This window comes from Ictidomys tridecemlineatus, chromosome 3, assembly GCF_052094955.1.
Source record: "Ictidomys tridecemlineatus isolate mIctTri1 chromosome 3, mIctTri1.hap1, whole genome shotgun sequence".
Taxonomy (NCBI): Eukaryota; Metazoa; Chordata; class Mammalia; order Rodentia; family Sciuridae; genus Ictidomys; species Ictidomys tridecemlineatus.
In genome coordinates, this window is record NC_135479.1 from 59023734 (window position 1) to 59036655 (window position 12922).

Genomic DNA, 12922 nt, shown 5'->3' on the forward strand with positions numbered 1-12922 from the left:
AGACAAGATGCTCTGGATAGCACACTTTCCCAGCAAGGGTACCTTCACCAATGAGCTGATGCCAACTCCTGCCTCAGGTTTCCAAGACCAGTAAATTTTGTTCAAAGTTACTTAAGTAAATTTCTCCCTTTTTACCTTTCAAAACTTCCCTTTGCCTCAACCTCCTTGAATATCCTCACAGTTTACTATGGCATGTGTGTTCCCTCAAATGCTTTGTTATTCCCAAATAAATATTATACTCTGGAAAATCTAATTGTTATTTAGGTTTACAGTTTAAAAAGAAAAGACAGTTAAGTCTTCAGATAGTCCGAAACTCCCTGACAAAGGAATACTTTCAAAAGCCATTCTGAGATCAGCCTGAATTATTTGCCACAAACCTTAATTCCAGCTACACCCCTGTGCTTCTGTTTGCCTTGTTTCAGGGAGGAACAAAACTTGTCAAGAAACCTGGATCATAAAGTTCATTATAAGCACCACCGAATTTGTATCCAATGTTTTCCACAGTAGTCAGAGACCCTTTTCACTTATAGGCAAAATTTCTGCTAGTCACATTACTCCTTTTGGAAACAATAGTTAGTTTGGGCCACCTACCTCTGATGTGACCATCCAAGGGGTTCCAGCACTGGAAATGTAGACCCCTCCTTCCATATTTGTATCCCCTGTATCCTTGCAGGGATCAAGCTTGATATAAAACTTTGTCACAACCACCATCTTGCCCACCAGGTGACCCTGGAATGCATTCTAAAGCCTTGAGAATCAATGGTCAAGACAGCAAAGCATTTCATACTTGCTATTGACACCCTGACTATTTCTTATCTACTTTAATCATCTCTTTCATTTCTGTGACCAAAATACCTGACAAAAACATTTTTAGAAGAGGAAAAGTTCACTTGGGGCTCATGATTTTAGAGGTCTCAGTCCACAGATGGCAGACTCCATTGCTCTGTGCCTAAGATGAGGCAGAACATCATGGAGGAAGAGTGCAGCAGAGGAAATAGCTAGAGACATGACACCAAGAAGCAGAAAGAGGAAGACACTGCAGACCAGGCACAAAATATTTACCCGAAAGGCACAACCCCAATAACCCTTCTCCTCCAGCCACACCCTATCTACCTACAGTTACCACCCTATCAGGAAATTAATGCACTGATTAGGTTATACTCTTATATTCCCATCATTTCACCTCTAAACTTTCTTGGATTGTCTCACATATGAGCTTTTGGAGGATACCTACTATCTAAACCATAACATTAACTGGTGTTTGACAAATTACTTTTTAAAAACAAAATCTCAGGTACATTTCATTTGTTTTGGGGTCATCTCTGTCTATTTATCTTAGCTTACAAACCCAAGCTTATAAACTTTTGGGTACAGGAATCTTCCTGACTTTACTATCATCAAAGACATCCTTCTGTCCACAAATCCCTAATAAAGTGCATTATGTACAATCCTAGATTTGTTTGCCTCTTTCTTCTACCTCTTGGATCCTCTACCCTTGGCATCTGGTTTTCATACTCTGAGTTTTCCCAAAACAATCTTCTTCTCCATAAGGAGGCTAGCCAATTTCTGCAACTCTGGAATTATACCATCTGGGTTCAAACCTACAGAGGTGGCTTTGGTCAAGTTTAACTTCTCTGTTTTTCCAAAAAGAAAAAATGATACTGATCTCAAAGGAGTTCAGAGGATTAATTTAAACCATACATATTCACAAGCAACCTTCATTTTCAACAGGCTAACTGCTGTCACGGATTATTATTACTTAAGAATTTAGTAGCATGCAAAAAGTAACCAAGAAAGCTATCAAGGGCTTAGAAGACACCTCTCTTTCCTCCAGATATTGTCTTTCTGTCTCATCCATATCCCTTTATCATGCCGCTTCTTCCCTGATAGGTTCTTGAATAAACCACATGGTGCTAGATTTGAAGCTCAAACTAAAAGACCATTTTTCTCTCAATCTCCCATTTTTTCCCCTCTAAATATCCTTTCTTCATATCTCAGCTTAAATTCTCTTTCTTTCTTCCCAATCACTTCATAATCATTAACTTTCCCTTTTCCTCACTGCTTTTACCATTTCTCATTTATTCTAACATTATGGTATTTGGTGAGCTATATAAAGCATCTGTACATTTTAAAAATACCTTTATTTGTTTATTTTTTGTATGTGGTTCCAGGGATCGAACTCAGTGCCTCACGCATACAAGGCAAGCACTCTGCCACTGAGCCACAACTCTGGCCCTGCATATGTACATTTTTAACAAGCTAATAAATTCTTGTTAAAAATGAATTGGATTGAGAACTGGTTGTGAGGGACCAGGCCCAAGTCTAAGATGAGCTCAGATTTGGCTGAATCAAAACCAATGATCTCTTTGCATTGGTTCCCTCCAGCTGTCACAAGAATCCCAGATTCCTTAGCATAGCTTTGTTGGTATTTCTTTGAGCTTCTTAGTTTGTATTCACCTTTTTTTCTGATACATACATTGCATGCATTCTATTTTGCATCCTTGATTGTATGGTTCTCAAATTTCATCTTTCATATAATTAGGCTCTTGGAACACTTCAGCCTGACCTCCCAATCACAGAGAAAAGCTGTGATTTTCTTTCATGTTATCTTCTTGAACTTGAGAGCAAATCTGTCTTTGAAACCTGCCACCACCACTCCCACCACTATTGTCACCAGCAACACCAACATCATAACTAACTACTCATTCAGTGCAGGGACTGTGCTGAGCAGTGAGTATATATAATCTTTATGCTGTAGAGTTTTATAGAACAGAAACAGTAGTTAAGTGAGATTGAGTAACTGGCCCAATATTTGATATATGACAGTCAGAATCCAAATGCACACTTATAACTCCAAAACCAAAGAAGTCCCGGGGACCTTCTTGCTGATCCTGGAATAGGACAGGGTTACTCCTAGGTATCTCTCCACTAGTAGATGTGGGAAAGTTTCTTTTGCCGTGGCAGATGGTGGTGAAGTCCATCCCTCATTTGAATCTGCCCTTCTCCAACTCTGTCTTCTCAGAAGCCTTCTCCTCCTCAAGAGGAGGAAATGGGCATAGGATATTTCTCCAATTAACTGGAACTTTCTCTCACTTCTGAAACATCTTTTATCATTTAGCCATTTACTAACCAACAAGTACACTCTGGACTGTGTCATTGGTCCCAGAGCCAGGTCTGACCTAATATATAACTTGGAAGATATTTCTATGGACCTGTCTCCTCTCCACCTAGGATTGCTCCATGTATTCGTTATTTACTCTGCATCCATTTGATGCTTAATGCTACATTTGGTGGAGGTCACAAAATAAGTACAAGATGTGACATGGGTTCTGCAGTTACCAGTCCTACATGCACAATATCTCTGGAACTTCACCTTTCTTTTCCAACTTCATGGATTTTTCTGCTTTCAGGCTCCAGCAACGTTTTGCAATCATAAGAATCAACACAAGGACCAGATCAGTAAGGTGAGGATAATGTAACCGAAAAATGTAAAGAGCCTCAATGATATTGCTGAATTGCTAAACTTTAAAACTGCTTATTTCCAGATTTTGAGTCACATAAGAAATGTCCTTATTGCTTTCCTCATATATACCTTGAATCTTGCAAATGCAAAATTATACTCAAGACCTTACCTGATCCTATCACAACAAACCTGACCCACCTCATGGTTCTTAGGTTTTGCTGCCAGCACCCAACCAGATGCACAAACCAGAAGCCCCAGGAGCATCCCTAACTCCTTTCTTTCTCTCACAACCCATGCCCCCTTCCTTCACCATTTTTCATCCCAAGTATCTACAAACCCTTTACACTTTTTATTTCCACTGCCATTATCTCTCACCTGGATTATGGCAATGGCCTCCAAACTATAACTCCTACATCTACTTACTGTTTCCTCCAATCCATTCTCCACACCAAATCCAGAGAAGCATTTTTTAAAATCAGCTTTACTATGGTATAATTTACACATAATAAAATTCACATATTTTTAATGTCCAGGTCAATGAGTTTTGACAAAGGTATCCATTCATGTAACCACCACCCAATTAAGGCAGAGAATATTTCCAGCACCCCTAGGGAGGTTCTGTTTCTTTTTGCTCATTTTCCCAGTCACTGCTGATTCCAGGACACTATAGATTTGATTTTTTAAAATAAATATTTTAACCCCTATAGATTAATTTTACTTATTATATAATTTCATATAATTGGAAACAGTAGGTAGTATGTCTGATTTATTTCATTCAATAAAATGTGAATGTCTACATTAGTAGCTTGTTAACTTTGATTGCTAAACAGTAATTTTATTGCTTGCCACAATAAATTTATCTTTTCACTGTAGATGAACGTTTGTATTGGTTCCAGATTTAAGGTATTTGATATTATCATTTTGCCTTTCTTTTACCAGCCAACCTGACCTTGCTATTTGAAATGCATCTTTGTAGGTATCTCGTGAGTCTTGTTTTCATCCACTCTAATGATCTCTGCCTTTGGAGACCAGGGACAGGACTAATAGATTTATTAATGAGTTAAGAAGAACAAGCATTAAGTATTTATAAAGGTTTGCCTTCACCTTCCATTAAAATATGGATGCCCACTGTTAGTCCAGTGGTTCTTAAAGTGTGGTTGACGGAGCCCTAAGGGTTTCACAGAGACCCTTTAGGGATTGTGTGAGGACAAAAGTCATTTTCCTAATAGTGTTAGGTATTCTTTCCCTTTTTCACAATTATTACTATGGCTTGCAAGTGTCCCTCAAGGCCCATATGTTTTAACATATCAAGCCTTTAAGCTTGATCCCTAGTCCATGGCGCCAAGGAGAGGTGGTAGAACATTTAAGAGAGAAGCCTAGTATTAGTCCACTCACTAGGGGTATGCCCTTGATGGGTATATTGGAATCCTAGTCCCTTCCTCTCCCCCTTTTTTTCAGTTTTTAGATGCTATTTGGTAAACCAGCCTCCTCCATCACATTCTGTGCTGCCACAAGCCCAAAGCAATTGGGTCAAGTAATTCTGGACTGAAACTTTTGAAACCATGAGCCAAAATAAACCTCTCCTCCTTCTAAGGAGATATCTGAGGTATTTTGTCACAGTGACAGAAAACTGACTAACACAACTGTCATGTGCACTGATAATGCAGAAGCATTAGTGGGTAAAACTGCTGGGACTTCAGCAAAAATCAAAGCAATGACACCAAGCCTGTACTAGCAGTTATGTTATTTAATTCCCCACTCACATTAAAGCAAACAAAAGCCAGTTTCATTCAAGAGTATGCTTGATGAAATGTTAAAAAAATTATTAATTTTTAAATTTCTCGATCCTTGTGTATATGACTTTATATTTTCTAGGTGGCAAAATGGGACTACATTTTGGTTTTCTAGCAAAAATGTACTTGTATAATTGTAAGAGTTATAAGCAGCCAGGTGCAGAGGTGCACACCTGTTATATAAACTACTCAGGAGGCTGAGGCAGGAGAATCACAAGCAGACATAACTCTTTTAATTAATTTTTATTAATTAACTTCCTGATACACGTCTAGGACACTTTCTTTTTCTGATAGTTTTTGGCTGATTTCTATGAGTACTTCTTCATATGAGAATTTCATAATTTCTTACGAAGAACAAATTTCTCTACCATGATAGATCAAACTTTTTTTTACAGTTTCCACATACCCCACACCCAAATTCCCCTACTACTAATATCTTATGTTATTATAAACTTGTCACAATTATAAACCAATACTAATATGTTACTCACTAAATTCCACACTTGCTTAGATATTCTTGGTTTTTAATCTAGTATCTAGTATCATTTTTCTGTCCCAGGATCCCATCAAGAACACATCATAATTCAGCCGTCTCTTTAGGTAACTCTGACTTGCAACATTTTTTTAAGGCAGTTTTTTTGTTTGTTTGTTTTGTATTTGATGACTTTGGCAATTCTGAATCGTACTGGTTAGGAAATTCACATGTCTTTTGATTGAAAATTGTTTATGGGTTTTGGTGTTTGTTTGTGGAGGAAAAACAGAGGTAACGTGTCATTTTCACCACATCTTATAAAAAGCACAAACAGTCAACATGATTTAGCAAGTTGATGTTGACCTTGATCACCTGGATAACCTTGATCACCTGTGATCAGGTTTCTCCACATTTAAAGAGTGAGAAGTTATGTTTTACCTCTCTGAGGATGAAATATCTACAAAAATTATTTTGGAATTCTTCAGGATGGGAGATTTGTCTATTTATCCCAAATTTATTTATTTACTCAATCACTTATTTACAGCAGTATAGACTCATGGGTATTCACTTTATACATTGAGTTATATTAAAATACTACTTTATTTTGTTGCCCAGATTTGTCCATTGGGAACCCTTCACTTGTCTCTTTGATGTGTTTTTTGTTTAATTTTGTTGTTTGGTGTTTTCAAGTATAAGATATTCATCTTATGTATTCTCTACCACAATTCTGGAATCAGCTGTTTCTCCAAGGATCCCTGGTTCCTTTTATTTGAAAATGGCATTAGAAACACAGATCTATTCATTTCCATCTCCTATTTTTACATTGGGTTACTTTCTTTCTTATCAATTTGTAGTATCTCTTTATACATTTTGTTTATACATTATAAATGTTTCCAGGAATTTAACTTTATCCTACAGAAGTAACAACATGACCACAGAATTATTTGTTTCAGCAAAAAAATGGAAAGAACATATATGTATACATATATATGTAATATATATATAAAATATATAGTAGTGCATCCATACCTCAGAACACCATTAATCCATTTTTTAAATGAAGTAGTTCTAAATTACTTTAAAAGATGTCTACAGGATAATTTTGAAAATTAAAATGAGTTGAAAAAAAAAACCAGTACAATCCTAGTTACATGCACATATTTCACACACGACACACACATACGTAAGGAAAGAATGTGAATGGATACACATTGAACAGTTCTAAAGGGTAGAATGTGAAGAGGAAAAGAGGAATGCTTATATTTTACTTTATGCCTTTTTTTTACTTTTTATAGTATTTGAATATGTTAAAAAGACTTTCACTTTTGCAGTGTAAAAACATTTATGTGTGTGTGTGTGTGTGTGTGTGTGTGTGTGTGTTAAGAAAACAGATTAATTAAAATCAGCTACTCCTGTGAACTTTCACTGTAAGTTTTGATCTCAGCATCTCCACAAGAAGCATGGCTGCCACCTTGTGGTGCATTGCTACCATGGAAAACCACTTACGTAAGCATTTCTGGACCTCAGTACCCTTGCCATTTGGGGCAGGCTAATCCTTTGTTGTAGGGAATGTACTGTGCCTAGTAGGATGTTTGACAGTATCCCTGGTCTCTATCCTCTAGATACCATAGTATTCTCTCCCCTGAGTTGTGACAACCAAAAATGTCTCCAGTGGGACATATTTGAGGTGAATTGGAAATAACACAATATTTTCCAAATAGTTAGCCAATTGTATTACAGCCTTTATTATACAATTCTTCCTTTCCTCACTGAATTGTAATGTGAACCCAAAAGTCATTCATATTGCTGGCAACATCATTCTTTTAAGAGACTGACAGTCTCATGAGTGCAAAGTATATAAACAAAATGCATTCATTCACTTTCAAAAATATCACAATAGAAAGTCTTTACATGATAATTTTCTAAAGTTTGACTTGCTTCTTTTTTGGTGGAATGAGTGATCTCTATCCTCTGGGTATTCTCAAATAGATTTCTTTTCATAGCTTTGGGATATTCTGAGATTCAAAATTTTTAAAAAGATATTTATATTTTAGTTGTAGTTGAACACAATACCTTTATTTTATTTATTTATTTTTATGTGGTGCTGAGGATCGAACCCAGGGCCTCACACGTACTAGGCAAGCACTCTTACCACTGAGCCATAACCACAGCCCAAATATTACTACTTTCATTAACCAGGAAGCTGCTTAAAAGGACTTAAAAATGCAAGATGAATGAATAGGGCCTTCCCAATCTCTCCCAACCAGAAACACTTTCTCACTGTCCTCTGAATTCATATTGCATTTTCCTATAGCACTTTATTATTAAGTAAGCCCTTAGTAAATCTGATTTGTACCACAGGCTATGTACATCCTTTCTCCTATAGGATTCTAAGCAGATGGAAGCAAGAAATGCCTCCTGTACTTTTGCCTATCTACACCAAAGTGAACAAATGGAACTTTGATTCTTACTCCACCACATTCTATGACTTATCCTCCCCAATTATTTGCTAAAGAGGCCTCATCTTCCTCACCCTCTCTCTAGACTGATGGGAGACGCTGCCAAGCCTCCCGATCATCACTGCTGATTCCACACAAGTGAGGAACATCTGAACACCATCTTGGTGGCAGTCCATGCCACCCATCTGATCCTGTCTTTTCAAACTATTACTGACAATCTTCATGCTAAAAGTAAGAAACCTATTTGCTTCCAAAATTAAAATAATATTTCAGGTAAGGGAATAAAACTCACAGCTTACCTGGGATTTCCCTGTATGGTGAAGAGAAGCCATGGTTTCTTCCTCAAGATACCCTTTCGGGGTAAAGGGCAGGGTCCCAAATGGCAGAGCTTGAAGGAAAAACTTAACAAAGATCCAGTTATTTTTATATGTGTCAGACCTATTGCATTAGAAACAGATACTTATGATAATATGTGCCTCAGACATTGGCTGTCATATGGTTTAAAGGATTTTACAGATATCTAAAGCTTCAAAGATAATCTCAGAGGGCAGTATGAATGTTAACTTAGGGAACAATATGACCATTAATGGGGTTCAGGATCTGCATGAGCCATTGTTCTAAGAATGAGATTCCTTGTGATTAACCAAACAAATAAGATCAAAAAGTAATACTTACTAATAGGACTGGAGAAAAACTCTAGTCTCTGAGGTGACAGGCCAATTACATTGATCTGATCATTATATGTTATACAGAAGTATTGAAATGTCACACTGTACCCCATAAATATAAATTACTATGTCAAATTAAAAAAAACTTTAAAGACTAGCAGCCTCAACTCCTTTATTCAAAAATGGAAAAACTGTCTTAATTTTATGCTTACTTCAAAAGCACATATACTCAAATTGGAAAGATACAGAGAAAATTAACATGATCCCTACTAAGGATGACATGCAAATTTGTGAAGTGTTCCATATTTTTTTTGTCTGTGTATTTCTCCTCCACAATATGAAAGCAATTTCAGCACAAGTAGACTGTGTAAATATTTCATTTTATTGTGGCTATATTTTTATCTTGCATTATGACTCTTAAATTTTATAGCAGCTTTAAAGTTTAAATTTCTGTGGAATCTTTCACTAAATTTAGAACTTAATTATCTCACGAGTTGTCTAACTTTTAGAACAAGGAAAAGCCACAGAGGCAAAAAAAAAAAAAAAATAGGGCTGAGGGTGTGGCTCAAGTGGTAGCGTGTTTGCCTAGCATGCGTGAGGCACTGGGTTTGATTCTCAGCACCACATAAAAATAAAATAAAGATATTGTGTCCTCCTAAAACTAAAAAATAAATACTTTTTTAAAAAGTAGTGCCCATTTTAGCGGTCAAAATCACAGAGGTCTTCAGCCACCATATCCTAAGTATTCCAGGTCCAGGATAAGACTGTGGCCATCAACTATGATTTTAATATCTTCTTCAAAACTCACATTTAAATTTAAGTGCTCTGATGACAGTATTAAGAGGGGACCTTTAAGAGATGATGTGGTTGTTATCAAAGAAATAGGATAGTTATTGCAGGAACAGGCTCCCGGTAAGAGGATAAATTCAATCCCCATCCTCTATCTCATGTACTAACTTTTCCTTCTGCCTTCCTCCATGTAATGATGTATGTGGCAAGGCGACCCTCATGAGCTGCTGAAGAGATAGTGCTGCCAATCCTTGGACTTCCCAGCTTCCAGAACTGTGAGCCAAATAAATTGCTGTTCAATGTAAATTACCCAGTCTATGGTATTCTGTTAGAGCAGCAGAAAATAAAATAAGACACTATCTGTCCCACTACACACATGATCCACAAAGTTGCATTGTGTCAACTCACTTATCCTGCATCCTAAGCACTGAGTACTGTGTATCTGTGCAGACAGCAGGCCCAAAGCATTGTGAATGAATCAATGAATGATCCACTAATTCCCTATGTCTGATTCAATGCCTATCAAGGAATTTTCTGTTTACTGTCTATTTCTCCGTTTTGGTTTTTTGCCTACAAGGAGAAATACTGATGATCATATTAACTTTAAGCAATTCTTTGAACTTATTTCTGGGTTGTAGGGTAACATGCTATCTATTTAATTCTACATATATTAATTCTACAAATATAAAATAATTCTGTATTTTCCTAATATTCTACAGTTTATTTATTTCTTTAATCTTCCCTCACACTCTATTCCTCTACTCCCACCTCTTATCCACAAAAGCAATAGCTAAAGCCCCTTGCACATTTGTTTGAGGAATCAATGTTTGTAGCCTTCAGTCATCATAAACAGCACAGTATTTCACAATTTTGAAAAATCCATGCCTTTTAAAATCCTTTCTCATTCAACACTAGCTCTGGAGTTTTCCTGTTTTCAAATCCTTGCTCTGTGTGACCACAGCAAAGTTTCTTCTGTGCTTCAGTTTCCTCACTTAAAAAAAAAGGTAGGGGCGGGCAGGAATAATGGTACCTACCACATAAAATTGTGCATTAATATAAAGGGTCCAAACCAGTACTTGGTACAGAGTAAATATTCAGTAAAAGTCGTTTAATTATCAGTTCATTTTTATTCTCAATACCTTCTACACATCAATATTAATCAAGACTTTATGCTTTTTTCTATTCCTTGTTCTATGAAGACAAAAAGTATAATCAATATTTGGTAATACTCCCAAGCCCCTACTTCCCCCCAAAATGCCTACCAGCTCTCTATACTGGACAGAGGCAATTAGCAACAGGTAAGGTGGAAATAGGAATTCATAAGTCCCAAGGCCTTGGAAAACCAGAGGGGCTGAGGGCAGGATGTTATGGGAAAGCCAGAAATAATCAGGAATAAGGGCAGACTATGGAAGCCCCCCGACACACGTGTGTGTGTGTGTGTGTGTGTGTGTGTGTGTGTGTGTGTGTGTGTGTTAACCACTGAGATATATCCCTAGCCCTTTTTAAAAAATATTTTTTAGAGACAGGGTCTCACTAATTTGCTGAGGCTGGCTTTGAACTTGCGATCCTCCTGCCTCAGCCTCCTGAGCCACTGGGATTACAGGCATCCGCCACCACACCTGGCGAGGAAGCCCTTCTAATCTGGATCACCCCACTGTATTTCCTTAAATGAGAGAGTACTTTTTAAGAGGGAACTGAGAAGCAGCCAGGAAGTAGTCCCTAATTCTTTCAGAACCAGGTAGCAGGGCCATGGACTCTGCAGATACAGATATAACTGCCCTCATGAAAGGTTCAAAGGCCCTGAACTCCCCCATGTACTACCATGCCAAATCAAATCATCAGCTTCTCCCTGTCCACTTTTTTATCTCCACCCAGAGTGTGACTTGCCATCTCTCTCATCTTTCAGAGAGGAAGCCAGCATAATGAAAGAAAGTATAGAAAGTAGATATCTTATTTTCTTGGAACTTCAATTAAAAAGGGAATGATATCAGAAAATTAATACCATTTATCAAGCACTCACCATTTACCAGGTGTTTTCCATAAATCACTTTTTATATATATCATGAAAGAAGTGACTTGTCCAAGATTTGAGTTACCCACACACATTTTACAAAATGGCTGTAAAGAAAAAGCAAATTATGTGTGTTCCTGTAAGATGCCCAGATAATGGTAGAGTCCTCTCTCATATTTCTTACCTCTGTTCTGAAGTTTGTGGGCCCAATCCTCTACAATCACAGCCTTTGCACCACCACTTGAACAGAGTAACCATTCCCAAGTCTTCCACTTCCTTTCTGAGAATTTCCACCATTCTCCCAGAAATTCTGGCAAAAGATTCTGAACTGAATTTTTCTTTTTCGTTATATATTTTTTTCTATTCTCTGAGATCCTGCTCAAAGCAAATAGGGAGTCTGAAGCAGTATCTTTTGAGATAAGGCTAAATTTAAGAACTTCATAGGCTGGAGTTGTAGCTCAGTGGTACAGCACTTGCCCACCACGTATGAGGCACTGGGTTTGATCCTCAGCACCACATATAAATAAGTAAAATAAAGGTCCATGGACAACTAAAAAAAATATTTAAAAAGAATGAACGAAAGAATAGAAGCCACTTAAGTCTTCAGGAAGCCTCAATACCTTTACCCAGGGGCTCTGCAGAGAAAGATACCTAGGAATATAAAACAATTACAAAGGTAAAGATACTGTAATCAACAAGCCCGATTAATACATAAGTGTAAGAAGACCTAATGGAAAATGCCCTGCTGGGAATGAGGGCACCTGTATTCTATGCGCCAGTGAGTGACCCAGAACAAGGCACTTTTCCTTCCTGTATTTCAGTTTCTTTGTGTGTGCAAACGATGAGATGGATGTCTACTACTGAAGTAACACGGCTTTCCGCAAATGATTATTAATGATCTCCTACATTCAGCCCCTCCCACGTCTTTAAAAAACAAAACCAAACAAACAAAAAAATGTTCCACCACAGGGTAGTCTGCAGCGACACAAGGGTGCACGCGGCTTGATCTCTGACCTGCCCCAAACACTGGGAGCCTCGGACTCTACCTGCCTCACCTTCCAGCCAGGCGGTATGGACCCTTAACCCATTTCTGAGCAAAGGACCCAGAGGTAATTCAGGATGTGAAACACACATACCCCATTGTCAGGTACACACAAAACCCAGAGAAAACTCTAGAGGAGAAGGGGTGGGTCAAGGTGGCCAAGCCCAGCTCCAGAAGAAGGGACTATGGTCAGATCAGCGGGCCTGGGGCGGGGTGGGGGGCCTG

At 37.8% G+C, this 12922-nt stretch overlaps 1 non-coding gene across 1 annotated transcript; it reads left to right on the top strand.

Annotated features, from left to right (window-relative positions):
* The first annotated feature begins 9059 nt into the window (after positions 1 to 9059).
* LOC120884720 (U6 spliceosomal RNA) lies at positions 9060 to 9165 on the top strand. Its single transcript, XR_005727131.2, has one exon. It is a non-coding gene; the product is annotated as a U6 spliceosomal RNA (small nuclear RNA).
* Positions 9166 to 12922: the final 3757 nt, after the last annotated feature.